The 13,329-nt window shown below is 34.5% G+C and overlaps 1 protein-coding gene and 1 pseudogene across 15 annotated transcripts in view; one reads left to right on the forward strand and one right to left on the reverse strand.

Moving 5' to 3' along the window:
- Positions 1-13,329, reverse strand: part of KCNC2 (potassium voltage-gated channel subfamily C member 2) — a 222,478-nt gene that overhangs the window by 83,869 nt on the left and 125,280 nt on the right. The gene's annotated exons all lie outside the window — the stretch shown is intronic.
- Positions 10,065-10,161, forward strand: LOC129399258 (U2 spliceosomal RNA; annotated as a pseudogene).

The raw sequence follows: 13,329 nt of genomic DNA on the forward strand, positions 1-13,329 counted from the left end.
GGTGAAAAAAAATCACTTCTTTGATTTCTTTCACAATCTCTCAAGGAATCACCTATCAAGCATTTCCTTTTATACCTAATGATTTTGAGTAAATGGCACCACCACATATATGGTACCCATTAGCAGTCTTTCTTGCATATATTGTTCCATTAGTTTATTATAAATAAATATTTATCATATTTGATTACACATTCAATGTAATCATATTGATTACACTTTTACAATATCATAATTTCTATGCCTAATCTTAACTTGACCCCCAGCTGAGAAACTGTACATCTTTCCCCATATTCAACACTTTACAAGGAGAGAAGGCTAGAGAGAGAAGAAAAATCAAGTGCTTTTTATCATTTTATGAATTCATAGTACCAAAATACTCTGACAACCTTAAAAACAAAAAGTAATATGCATATAATATGTAATAGCATCAAGTAATAATTTAAATATTTAGAAAAGTGCTCTTTTAAAATCTGTTTCTTTTTTTCCACAATGGCAATGGGTGAAATTAATTTTTTATGCTGAGATCAATTTATGTCCAAAAAAAAAAAGAGAGAGATATGTTAAGACATGTTTCCTCCTTTGATTGATATTACAAAGTGAATCTCTGTAAGAGGCTAATGATCCAGAAAGCCTGATTTCTTCTGATGCAACATCCATCTTTGTTGAAAAACAGATCTGTTTGTCTATGATCGGTAATCCATGAAACAGTGAGGTAATAAAAAACTTGAAGCCATTTTCTTGTTCACTCAGGAATAGAAGCACTATTATCATCAAGAAGCATAAATAACAACATATTAAATGCTACATTGTATTTGGAGAGGCTGGAGCGATAACACAGTGGGTACAGCATTTGCCTTGCATGCGGGCAACCAGGTTCTATTCCTCCGCCCCTCTCAGAGAGCCCATCAAGCCACCGAAAGTATCTCGCCCGCACAGCAGAGCCTGGCAAGCTACCCATGGCGTATTCGATATGTCAAAAACAGCAGCAACAAGTCTCACAATGGAGATATTACTGGTGCCCACAGTGGAATAACAGTAATACAGTGATAAAGTGATTGTATTTGGAGGAGTTCTCCCATCGAGTGCTCAGAGGACCATACAATATGGAGCTGGTCACCAACCTGAGGGCCTTCACAGGCCATGATGCATTCCAGCCCTCTGAGTTAATTCCCTAGTCCCAGATAATTTTCTTTCATTGAAAGGGTTAATGACATTTGTAAAGGATGCTTAGCTTGTATTTAGTTTGCAAATCTTATGACAATCTGAAATTAATTACAGTTTACTCTATTAATTTTGTTACCATTTAAAGTGTCAATAATCATTTATATCCATGGTTATTCACAAAAAAATCAGATATTTAGAAAAAATACATTTATAATTTTTTAATATCCAACTAATAAACATATTTCCACTGACTGGAGAGGTAACGAAGGTATGTGAGCTTTAAGGTTCCCCTTAAAAGAGCTCAGTTTAACGCATCTATACCAACACTTAGGCTCAGTATAGTGCTTAACTGGGTCTTTCTTTTTAAATTCTATTTATTGTCTAGATAACTAAAAATAAAACTTGCTTTCCTTTTGGCTTGAAGTTCAAAATATCAGTGAAACTCATTTAGTTCCTGGTCACTATTTCAAGTGGGCACAGTTTTATGCTCACTGAAATTAAATAAAATAAGATTTCTCTTGCCCATTTCTCCGTGCCCGCACCCCCAGAATGACTGACGAAGAGGATGGAGCTGCTTGGGACACCGGCAGCCCACCAGCAACCTGCAGTATGTGACTTGAGAGTTTCCGCCAGGTCCCCCGTGCGGAAATCTCTCTCTCTCTCTCCTTCAACTTTTTCCCTGGACTTTAGACAGAAACCCAGAACCTCGAGGCTGCGGCAGTTCTGGGTTAGATGACACCTAATGTCATCTTAGTATCAGCAGTATGTAATGGTTCCTTCTTAATGGGTGGGACTTTTGTGGGTGATCCTAACAAGAATAGTAAGTATTTTGTTGAAATATTGAAGGCAATCAAAGTGGTAGCCATCTCTCTAGACTGAACTAAGCTATATCCCCACGCCGGCTGAGAAGAAATATCCTTCTTTCTCGGGAAGAAACGCGGCGTGGTGTCAAACATAGTGTGATGTCCATTAAGCAAACAGACCTGGTGGCGTGGGAATGGGAAATAAGGTGAAAAATTAGGTACATGGACCAGCGGGACGCTGGTGGTATCTCGAGCCGGAGCCGATATCAGCGCAAGAGCTTTGGTTCCAGAAACTGCTTCCAGACACTCTACTAGACTATCAACTAAGCCAGAGCCCCACGCCGGCTGATGACGGGAAATAACCATCCTCTTCGGTTTTTTTTCCCTTTGTCAGACAGCGTGGCGATTACTAAACAGGCGAGAACTTGGTGGCGCGGGGCAAGGGGGAAAAAGAAAAGTTATGTAACAAACAGCAGGACTTAATATCTCTATATGCTTAGTAATGGAGAATTATCAAATGCCTCATTGGCAACAGGACTGTCTTTTTCTTTTTGGGGGGAAACCCCAGCAACAGTAGTGAGTTGTGTGTTGAAACATGGAATGTAATCGAGATAAGGGCAAATGAAGTGAAACTTATCACGTACAAGGGTGGGGACTAGGGAGGTGGGAGGGGGCGGCAGATATACTGGGGGGGTTGGTGATGGAAGATGGGCACTGGTGAAGGGAGGGGTGTTTGAATATTGTATAACTGACATAATCCTGAGAACTTTGTAACCCTCCACTTGGTGATTCAATAAAAAAAATAAAAATAAATAAAAAAAATAAGATTTCTCTTTTAAACTTGTCTGTAAACTTCTAAAGAATATACATACCAGAATATATATATATATATTTAAAAAGACAGGTTTTATGTTCTTAACCCATATATTAACATGATATTTTATATCTAAACCACCAAAACCTTTGTCATACCAAGATAATACAGAGGAGAATGACTTGTCATTCTTTAAGTAACGGATTGAATAGTTAATGTAGAAATAAAATTATTTTGCTCTTGATGTTCACAAGAATCTGCACCTCTTTTCAAAATCTAGTTTTAAAGCTAAAACTGAATACTCAAATTATTCTGCATCCCCTCAAAATTACATTCTGTAATATTTTGCCTCCTCATTTGAATCAAGTGGTAAATATAACCATTTTCTCAATGAGGAAAATTACCTAACTTATAAAGTCCTTGCTTTCATTTAATGATAAATTTACCTCCTAAAATCAAAGCTTCCATAAGGACAATTTAAACATACATTGAGAGTTTCCAAGATTTTTAAAAAACTGGATCAGAATTGATAAGGATTAATTAGCTACAGCTGTTCTGTGGCAGTCATGATGTGAGACGAATAATCAAAATAAAGTTCTGTTAATAGAAAATGACAAGGAAAAAGATGCACTGTATATCTCTCCAGTGCCCACAACAAAACATTTGCTGTTATTTTGAAAGTGATGTTCAATAAGACAGACTACATGACATACCATAGTTAGAAACAAACCAATGTGATTGTAGAAGGTCTAGCTCCAGTTGAAATAATATAAATGAATGTGGCTCAATGACAAAGTACATGCCTTGCATGTATGAGGTCTGAGTTTGACTCCTGGCTCTGTAAATAAATACATGAAGGAAGAAAGGAAGGAAGGAAGGAAGGAAGGAAGGAAGGAAGGAAGGAAGGAAGGAAGGAAGGAAGGAAGGAAGGAAGGAAGGAAGGAAGTAGAAAAAAGTCTATAAATGAAATAATTAATTACAGTATTTATAAATTAAATTCATAAAATTTAATTTATAAATTTAATTTATAAATCTTTGTAAATAGATGCTATTATTTTTAATAAGAACATAGAAGATAGACCATCCTTTTGTTAAATTTTGCTATTTACCACCTCTTCATATTGAGCAGGAATTTTAATTTTTCAAAAATTAAAATTTTAGGGGCTGGAGAGATAGCACAGCGGGTAGGGCGTTTGCCTTGCACGCGGCCGACCCGGGTTCAAATCCCAGCATCCCATATGGTCCCCTAAGCACCGCCAGGAGTAATTCCTGAGTGCAGAGCCAGGAGTAACCCCTGTGCATGGCTGGGTGTGACCAAAAAAGCAAAAAAAAAAAAATTAAAATTTTATCATTTATAAAATATAAATAACATTCATGCCTATGTCCTTGTGTTTGTCTTTCCAATATAAATGTAAAAAACAGAAAAAAGCTAGCAACATTTTATTAGTACTATGGAAATAAAATTATATACAATTATGAGATAGTTCAGTCTGAATCATTGGTATTGACTACCTTCTACCTACTGGAGTTCGGCAATGCATAAGTATGTAAATTACATTATTACAAATAGGCTGTTTCCAAGCCTTAAAAGATAAAGGTTTTCATTGGTTTTTATAACTGCAAAATTTCAACATGAACTTCTTTGTAAATAGATGCTATTATCCTCCATATAAGGACAACTAAAGGACATGACTTTCTTGATTAATATTTTATGCTAAAAACACATAATCAACATTTAATAGAAGAGAGGTTGGTTTCTCTTATTTCTGTTAAGAAGCATGAACAGCAGCCCCTGAAGTACTTATATAGCTTAGGGGGCACTTATATTACTATGCAATCTGTTGCTCTTTGTAAAATATTTATTTCACACAGCTTTCAATAGTTGATTCAGGTTTTATTTCCATGAAGAACAGCAGAGATACTTTCAAATCTTCTAATTCTATCTTAAATCCTTTTGCTCTGTAGAATTCTTAAATTGCATTGGTCTGGTAAGAAGCATAATTTCTTAGCAATCACAGGGTAAAAATTCCAAAGTCAAGTGTGGTCTGAGAAAGGTTGAGTGAGCTGCCAGTACAGAGTGAAGCATTGCCTCAGAGAACTTGGAACGGTTCCGTTCCCAACCTCTTATTGATTCATGTGTGACCTTCTTCAAGGACTCCTCAGAGAATGTAGAAAATTAAGCAAAAATTGTCAATATATTCTGCATTCTTTAATGACAGTTAATGAATTAATAGACTTAAGATAAAAGTATTGAAGAACTGCAAAAATGCAAAACATGACTGTTACTTATGCAAAATGTTGAAGGGAAACAGGGATGTATTAATTTGAAATAATTATAAGTAGTTTCTAGAAGTTTGGCAAAATGTAAGATGCCGTTTGTTCTCAGATAAATACTTTCTATTCTAAGATTCAAAAGAGAAAAAGAAATTGAATATTGCTCACACAAACCTACAAATGTAAAATGCATTTAGGAATCTGGGAGTTGAATGTTTGGTTCACATTCAAATAAAGTTCAGTTTTTATACACTTTGCTGTATCAGGAAAGGCCCAGCTGCTTGCCCAGATGTCTGTCATTCTTGGTCATAGCTTTATTAGTGGAATGTTATCCTATTGCTCTTTTGTTTGAAACTAAAAATGGCAGAAATAATATTTTCTTTGTTTGAAGGTCATATGGAAAAACTTCTATCAGCTTGAAGATTACAGCAGAGACATTTCTTAGAGATTTTACACAAGCACATGGTCTAAGAATTCAACACTGATTGAGTTATTACAGCTTCATTAGATGGCTATTGTATGATCAGTCACTGCAAGATGAAAAAAAAAACCTCAGCTTTTGCTTAAATACTAGATTTATATTACTCACTTTTCAGAACCAAGTCTCTTTGAATATCCTCAAACTAGTGAAACAACATATATGAAAGAATACCACACTACTAGGACTTCTAACATTTGTCAGAATAGCAGAGTAACTGAGCTATGGTCTAGTGAAGAAGTAGTTCAGAATCTGTTTTTCCTTCACCGTATGATGGCAAGATCTAATGGTCATAAAAATTGCAATCAGGATCTACGAGAGATAATAAAGTAGTTAAGATCCTTGAATCAAATAAGACTGTCTCTCTGCCCCCATCCCACCCCAGTCCCCTATAACGCTACTGTAATATCTGAACCCGTGTTAACTCACACAAAATTAAATGCAATAACAAGATGGTGTTTTAAAATTGTATTATTGCATCTCTGGGTTTAGTGAATGTGTTTTTGCCATACCTAATGTGGAAAGGCAAAAATAAAGAGTTCTTATGGGAATTTCACTCACCTTTCCTTTAGAAACATATATTAAAATGCTACTACATATATTAATATAAGAACCACTCTCTGGGCAGTAGAGAGGTAATATAGCAGCTAGGGTGCTTGCCTTGCCAAGTGGCTGAACTGGGTTCAATCCCTGGCATCGCATATGGTCCCCTGAGCACTGACATGAGTGATTCCTAAAGGAGAGCTAGGAGTAAACCCTAAGCACCGATGGGCACGGTCCCCAAACACAAACAAACAAACAAGACCACCACTGTTTTTTATGATCAGGTTACTCCTAGCTTAACATTCTATGCTATTTCTTCAGCTTCTGCTGTCTTTAGCAACCTACCTAAAAATAAAATATATTAATATTTATATAAATAATATGTACATATATAAAATCATGTGATTTATTCATTAAGTAAATGATCTTTTTTATTTTAAAAGTGCTAAATTTTGTTTAGAACTATAAAGTTTCCATGTATCACTGAATCACTGTCATCCCGTTGCTCATTGATTTTCTCGAGCAAGCACCAGTAATGTCTCCATTGTGAGACTTGTTGCTACTGTTTTTGGCATATCAAATATGCCATGGGTAGCTTGCCAGACTCTGCTATGGGGGCAGAGTTTGCCGGGCTCTCCGAGAGGGATGGAGGAAGAGAACCAGGTCAGCCACGTGCAACACAAACGCCTTACCCACGGTGCTACCACTCCAGCCTGAAGTTTTCATGTATGATCCTAAAATATACAATTTGAATTAAATAGATAACTAAGTATTATACTGTAATAATCTGTGTTTTTAAAAACTTTTTCATAGTTTGGGATGAACTTTTTTAAGCCAAAGAAAAGTTTAAAAACTAGGCAGGCTGAAGAGACTCTACCTCAATTAAAATAAAAAAAAAATATCAACCTATTATAACTTCAAAATACATACTTCAGGAACTGCATATAAATATAAGGGCTTGACTACCCAATTTAAGTTGCTGTTTACTCCTTATCCATGGTTCTGAAGTTATCTGCAGGTTGTGACAGAAGATCTGGGCTCGGAGAACCTCCTACTGCCATGAGAAACCGAATATAAGCTTCATCCCACCCACAACATTACCTAGAGACTCAGTCAGAGCATCATAGTCCTTCCAGTTTTTATTGCCAGTTGAATTGTATGCTTATATTATTATAATGTGATTTTCCAACAATAAAATAGTTTGCACTACATGCAATAGATTTTAATTACAAGTGAAACTTCTCCACTCCAGTGGAGACCAACACTTTTGTGATAAAAATCTCCTATTATGCAGATACAAAAAAATTACTCATGCTATGACACATTTATAGAAAGAGTTAAGTCAGTGGCTTCTGGGGGATGAGATGTCTAGCAGGTGGGAAAGAAAAAAACCCGAATGCAAAGAGCCATTGCGTGTTGTAATAATGAAAATATATACTTTGAGTTATGTGGTCAGCTATATAAATTCATTAGAAATCACTCACATTTTATTCTAAAAAGATGCTTATTTAAAATGAAAATATCTTTAAATAAATGAATCTTGGGGCTGGAACAATAGCAAAGCAGGTAGGGCGTTTGCCTTGCACACGGCCGACCCAGGTTCGATTCCCAGCATCCCATATGGTCCCCTGAGCACCACCAAGAGTAATTCCTGAGTGCATGAGCCAGAAGTAACTCCTGTGCATCGCTGGGTGTGACCCAAAAAGCAAAAAAAAAGAATCTTTTTTTATAAAGTTATGCTACTTCAAAATTTCTGTCTCACACTTTGCATTCAGAACACTTCCTCACATTTTTTTGAGTTTTCTAACACTGGGCTTGATTGCAAGTTAATTATGATATTAAAATAATATTAAAAGGAGGTCAGGAGCATTACATCCTTATCATCTCTGTGAATGTGACCAAATCAATTAGCTGCAACAGCACTCAGTTGTTTTCTTAACTCTTTAAATTCACTGCAAAGATAGAACAGCAAATAAGATGCTTGCCTTGCCTGCAACCAACCTTCATTTGATCCCTAGTTTAGGGTTCTTTCAGTCCTGCAGTCCTTCAAGAAGTAAGCCCTGAGCATCACTAGATAGAAACTAAAAACAAATAAATGAAACACTTTAAATATTAATATGTATCATTTTGGACAAATATAAAGGAGGGGCATTAAAATGACTTTAAATTACATGATCAATAAAAAGTTCAAAATCTAAAAATTCTTTAAATTTCCTAGTGCCATTCAGATATATTGCTCTACTTATTATTCGTAAATTTATCCTTGTATGCATATTTATTTATTTCTTATAGTTATCAAGATATTATTGGGGAAAATTAACATAGTTTTTAATATAGTTACATGTACTATGTCTATATGCATATTACATGCTTATCAATGCAACTTATTAATAAGAAACTACAAGCTGATAGTCTTTAAAAATGTGTAGGCTTATTACTACTGAATCTTATATAAATTTTTTGTGTTTTAACTAGATGAACTTTTAACTAAACTCACTGCCATATTTACTAAACCATTTTTCTATTGTACTTAAAAAAATACAATTGTAAAGATCACCTTTCAATGTGGACCTGTTTGGAAGAATCTCCAACCTCAATCTTACTTATTTATAAGATGAAATCATGTTTAAAAGCAAACAATAATTTACATAGAGCCAGAAACAAGCCCTGAGTACTGTTGGGTGACCCCCATTAGAAACAAAAACAAGAACAAAAACTGTGTGTCACACGCTGTTCATTGTGATCACTTTCACAGATTGCAACTATTTGGGGAACCTTAGGTTTTATGTAATTTGCCTAAAAGCTCTGTGTTGGTCACTTCAATTTATTATACCCACAGAAGGGGTAACACTAAATTTAATTGATAATAAAAAAGAAAGAAAGTGACAAAAAAAGAATTACCTAGCTTACTGTATGATCATAATGAAACTTCATGTCCATAAACTGCTTATCCTTCTCTAAATAACCTTTAAGCTAGCCCTTAAGATTCCCATTTCTAAGATCTAAATAATGTGCACATCTTACCATTATGAGACTGTGAAGGAAAAAATAATTAGGGGTTCACATTGTTCATTAAAATACAAATACTACAAAATTATATATGTGGTATTAGATAATTTTGTGGGATTAATACTAAATTGTAACATTTGGGGGGGGGGAATGATGGGCCAAAAAATATAGTCCAGCCCGCAAGGCATTGTAATCGCCTTACATGCAGTCAACCTAGATTCAATCCCCAGAACCTAAATCATCCACCAAGCCATGCCAGGAATGGTCCCTGAACACAGAGTCTGGATAAAGTCCTGAGCATCACCAGGTGTGAGCCCTCCCTGGGGGCAAAAATAAAAGATGATACTAATAAGAGAAAAGGTAAATAAAAATTATGTGTTCATACACACATATATATGTATATATTTTACTCTGTGGCAAAATTTAATTAGTCTTGAAATTTCTAGAAAATTAGACTCAATTTAAGAGGAAGACATGGCAATTAGACTAACAAATCTAGTAAAAACTGTTTATCCTAGCAATGCAAACTGACAGCATATGCATACACACAATCAAATCAAAAGAAACTAGTTATATTAAATCTCAATGGACTTTCCAGCAAAGAAAGTCAAAGGCGCAAGGGATATGTCAAGAATAATTTCTTCACATACATTATTTTCATGCTGTGTTTTGTCACAAGGCGATTTTATTAAAGTACTCAGGCAACAAAACCAAATTTGCTTTTGCAACTAGATTCTTTTGGTAGAAAGAGGAAATCAGGAAACCAAGTTATCTTCTTAAAACAAATCCTATTTTTTCAGAGTTCATGTGCTAGATTTTTCTAAATAGTTACATAAGAATACTTTTGCATATGATATCAATTAAAAAAGTAAATCCAGTCACTTTCCAAAAGTGAGTAGGGACAAAGAAGATAGTTATGCATTGACCAAATTTTACCTTTTCCCCAGAGTAAAATGATATGATTTGAAATGGTTTTTCTATCGCTTCTCGGCCTTTTGGCTAAGATCAAGTGTAATATCTGTGCTTATCAGTTTAATATCTGAAATGGTTTTTCTTTCTTCCTTCCTTTATTTCTTCCTTTCTTTCTTTCTTTCTTTCTTTCTTTCTTTCTTTCTTTCTTTCTTTCTTTCTTTCTTTCTTTCTTTCTTTCTTTCTTTCTTTCTCTCTCTCTTTCTTTCTCTCTTTCTTTCTTTCTTTCTTTCTTTCTTTTTTTTTTGCTTTTTTGGTCACACCAGCGATGCACAGGGGTTACTCCTGGCTCTGCACTCAGGAATTACTCCTGGCGGTGCTTAGGGGACCATATGGGATGCTGGGATTTGAACTGGGTCGGCCGTGTGCAAGGCAAACGCCCTACCCGCTCTGCTATCTCTCCAGCCCCTGAAATGGTTTTTCAAGTTATCATAAGTAACGAAGATGACACTTGTACTTGTGATATACCTCTAATGGCAGAGAATTCCAGTTGATAGTCCAGAAAGAAAACATCCTAGCAACCAAAGTGATCCCAATAAAATTTAAAGCGATGAAAATATGATCTGACTACTCCTCAAGTTCTGAAGTTTTAGAAATCTCCTTATACCATTTAATATCAATGCCCAAATAAAACTCAATATTCCCAATTGTGTATGTAAATATACACATATACTTCTGGCTATATATATATATATCAATGCCTCAATTTTATATGCATACATTAAAAATTATATGTACATATCTATCTATATTATTTTGTACTGCTAAGATCAAAGAGTTAAATATTAGTGGAGCTCATGACCAGGAAGTGTAGACAAAACTTAGGCTTTCACTAACAAGGTGAGCTTTTGAAGGTTTTAAAAATCTATCACTGCTTAGGATATACATCCCTTTCTTTATATGTTTTCTGATAATAGATTTTCTGTAGACAATAATGTCTTCAATTTTAAGATCACTAATTTCAAATTATCAATATTTGAAATAAATGCTTTTTTTACATATCCCATATGATAAAAATATATAATAAATACTTTTTCAGAGTATATCTTCAGAATAAAAAGAAGAGCATTAGGGATATGAGTGCCTCAAACAGGTAGACACATAATAAAACGTCAGGGGTATCAGCAGAAAAGATTGAAACACTGAAGATGTTTTAAAATGGTACTGAACTTGAACAATGAACTTCAAGGACAAATCATAGATGGTCTAAGTGATGACAATTACAAGGGTTATGTCTTACTCCTCAGAAAACAAACAAGCCAACAAATATAATTGGAAATTTCCAGCCATGAGTCACACTAGATATATGGGTTCTATATAAACTATTGTCGTTCCTAACTGTATTTTTTTCGTTTCTGTTTGTTATTAAGTAGAATTCTTAAGGAAAGAATATCATTTGTCCTTATACTGAAACTAAAAATATGGCTATCCATAAAATGCCACCAGTAAATTTCTGTAACATGTTGAAAGCAAGGGTAAGTATTAAATGATGTCCTGGGAACTGACCCTAACCCTTCACTGCTAGTCTTACTGAACTATTGTTGATCTGTGCTTAAAATCAATATTTATGGAGAATTTTATACCTCTAACCGCATTTGCTTGTTCTACTTAACCTTACATACATAGCCCTATTAAACATTTGTAACCTAAAGCGACACAACTAGGAAGAGAAAATGAACAAAAATATCTTATTACAAAAGATCATGTTCATTGCATGATGTGATTCTCATTATGGAACACATCCTTCTCAATACACCTGAGAAAAGAAACTTTAATTATCAGGAATAATCAAATAAGTCTGGAAACTTCAAACTGATTAATATATTTACTTAGGATTATAATTTTGAGATATTTTTCATATATGAATTTAACTTTAAAAAATGATTAACTATCATATATGCCATTGTCTGTTCTAAATGTTTTGCAAGCATCAATTTTATTTCACAGCATCCTGATACAATAGATTTTTGTAAGGAAACTGACACTTAAGATAAATAAGCAATTTGCCCAAAGTCTTTTCAGAAAATTTTAGATATATTTTAGAATCTTTCATAGAAACTTTACAAAAAAGTAAAGGATAGACCAAGGATTTCAATCTAGATACTACAGTTCTAAATTCTAGAAAGTTATGCTGACCTTTAATAAATAAAAACATGTTCTCAATATTAATGATAATTTTAATCCATCTACTCAACAAATTATTTATGAGAACTGACCTTATTCCAAGCCCTAAGCCTCGAATTTGAAATAAAGTTTGGATATAAAAATCCCTTTCCTCTGAAGGTTATATTTAGTGAAGTCACAGGCATCATCAAAAAGCAAAATGAGTAGCATGTCAGTTCTTTAATGAAGAATAAAGCAAACAAGTGAAATATGAGTCTAGGTGTAGGGACATTCACTAATTTAAATCTTCTTACAATAGAGATCACAGTTCAGGGAAGGAATGAAGGAGCTAAGAATATAAAATATATTTATAAAAGAAGGAAGTATTTTCTAGCAAAGGCAAAAGAAAGTGCAAAGGCTATGAGGTAAAATAACATTTTCATTTAAAAAAAAATCGCTGTGTTAAAAGTAGTATGAACAAGATGATAACAGTAGTGCAGTCAGAGGTGGCTGGAGCATTCAAAAGGTAGTGTCAGATTGTCTTGCATAGATCTTACTCAAGTTTGGTCCCCAGCACCCTCTTTAATTCTCTGAACCCACTAGGAGTGATTCGTGTGTGCAGTCGAGAGTAAGCTCTGAGCACTGCTGGGTGTTGCCCCCAAACAAACAAACAAAAAAATGCGGTCCAAGAAAAATGGGAACCAATATCCACAGTGTCTTGGAAACACCTTGGTTTTGATTTGGAGAGTGATTCAGCAGTCATTATTAAGCAGTTTTTAAGGATAAGGTAGATTTGGTTAAAAAATGGAATGAGAGGGCAAAGCTCAAGTTCAGGAGACCTGGCAAAGGGTATTATAAAAACATATCTGAAATAATACTGCCTAGTCTTGGGTAGATGTGGTAGAGACAAAGAAAAGTATGAAATTTTAAGTAGAAAAGGTTTATAATTTACCAGAATTTCATTTAGGAGCACATTAAGTTCGCATTAAGTTTTAAGGCAAAGAGGAAGAGATGTCAACTAAAGCAGTTGAATATAAGAATCCAGAATTTGAAGAAAAGAACTATATGTGTCAGCACATAGATGCAATTTAAATTTCCTACTCTGGAAAACAGAAGAAAATGTATGGAAGAAAAGAAAATGAATTTTTGAAAACTGAGTTCCTAGAGAATTC

The sequence above is a fragment of the Sorex araneus genome, chromosome 10 (assembly GCF_027595985.1).
Source record: "Sorex araneus isolate mSorAra2 chromosome 10, mSorAra2.pri, whole genome shotgun sequence".
In the NCBI taxonomy this organism is placed as follows: Eukaryota; Metazoa; Chordata; class Mammalia; order Eulipotyphla; family Soricidae; genus Sorex; species Sorex araneus.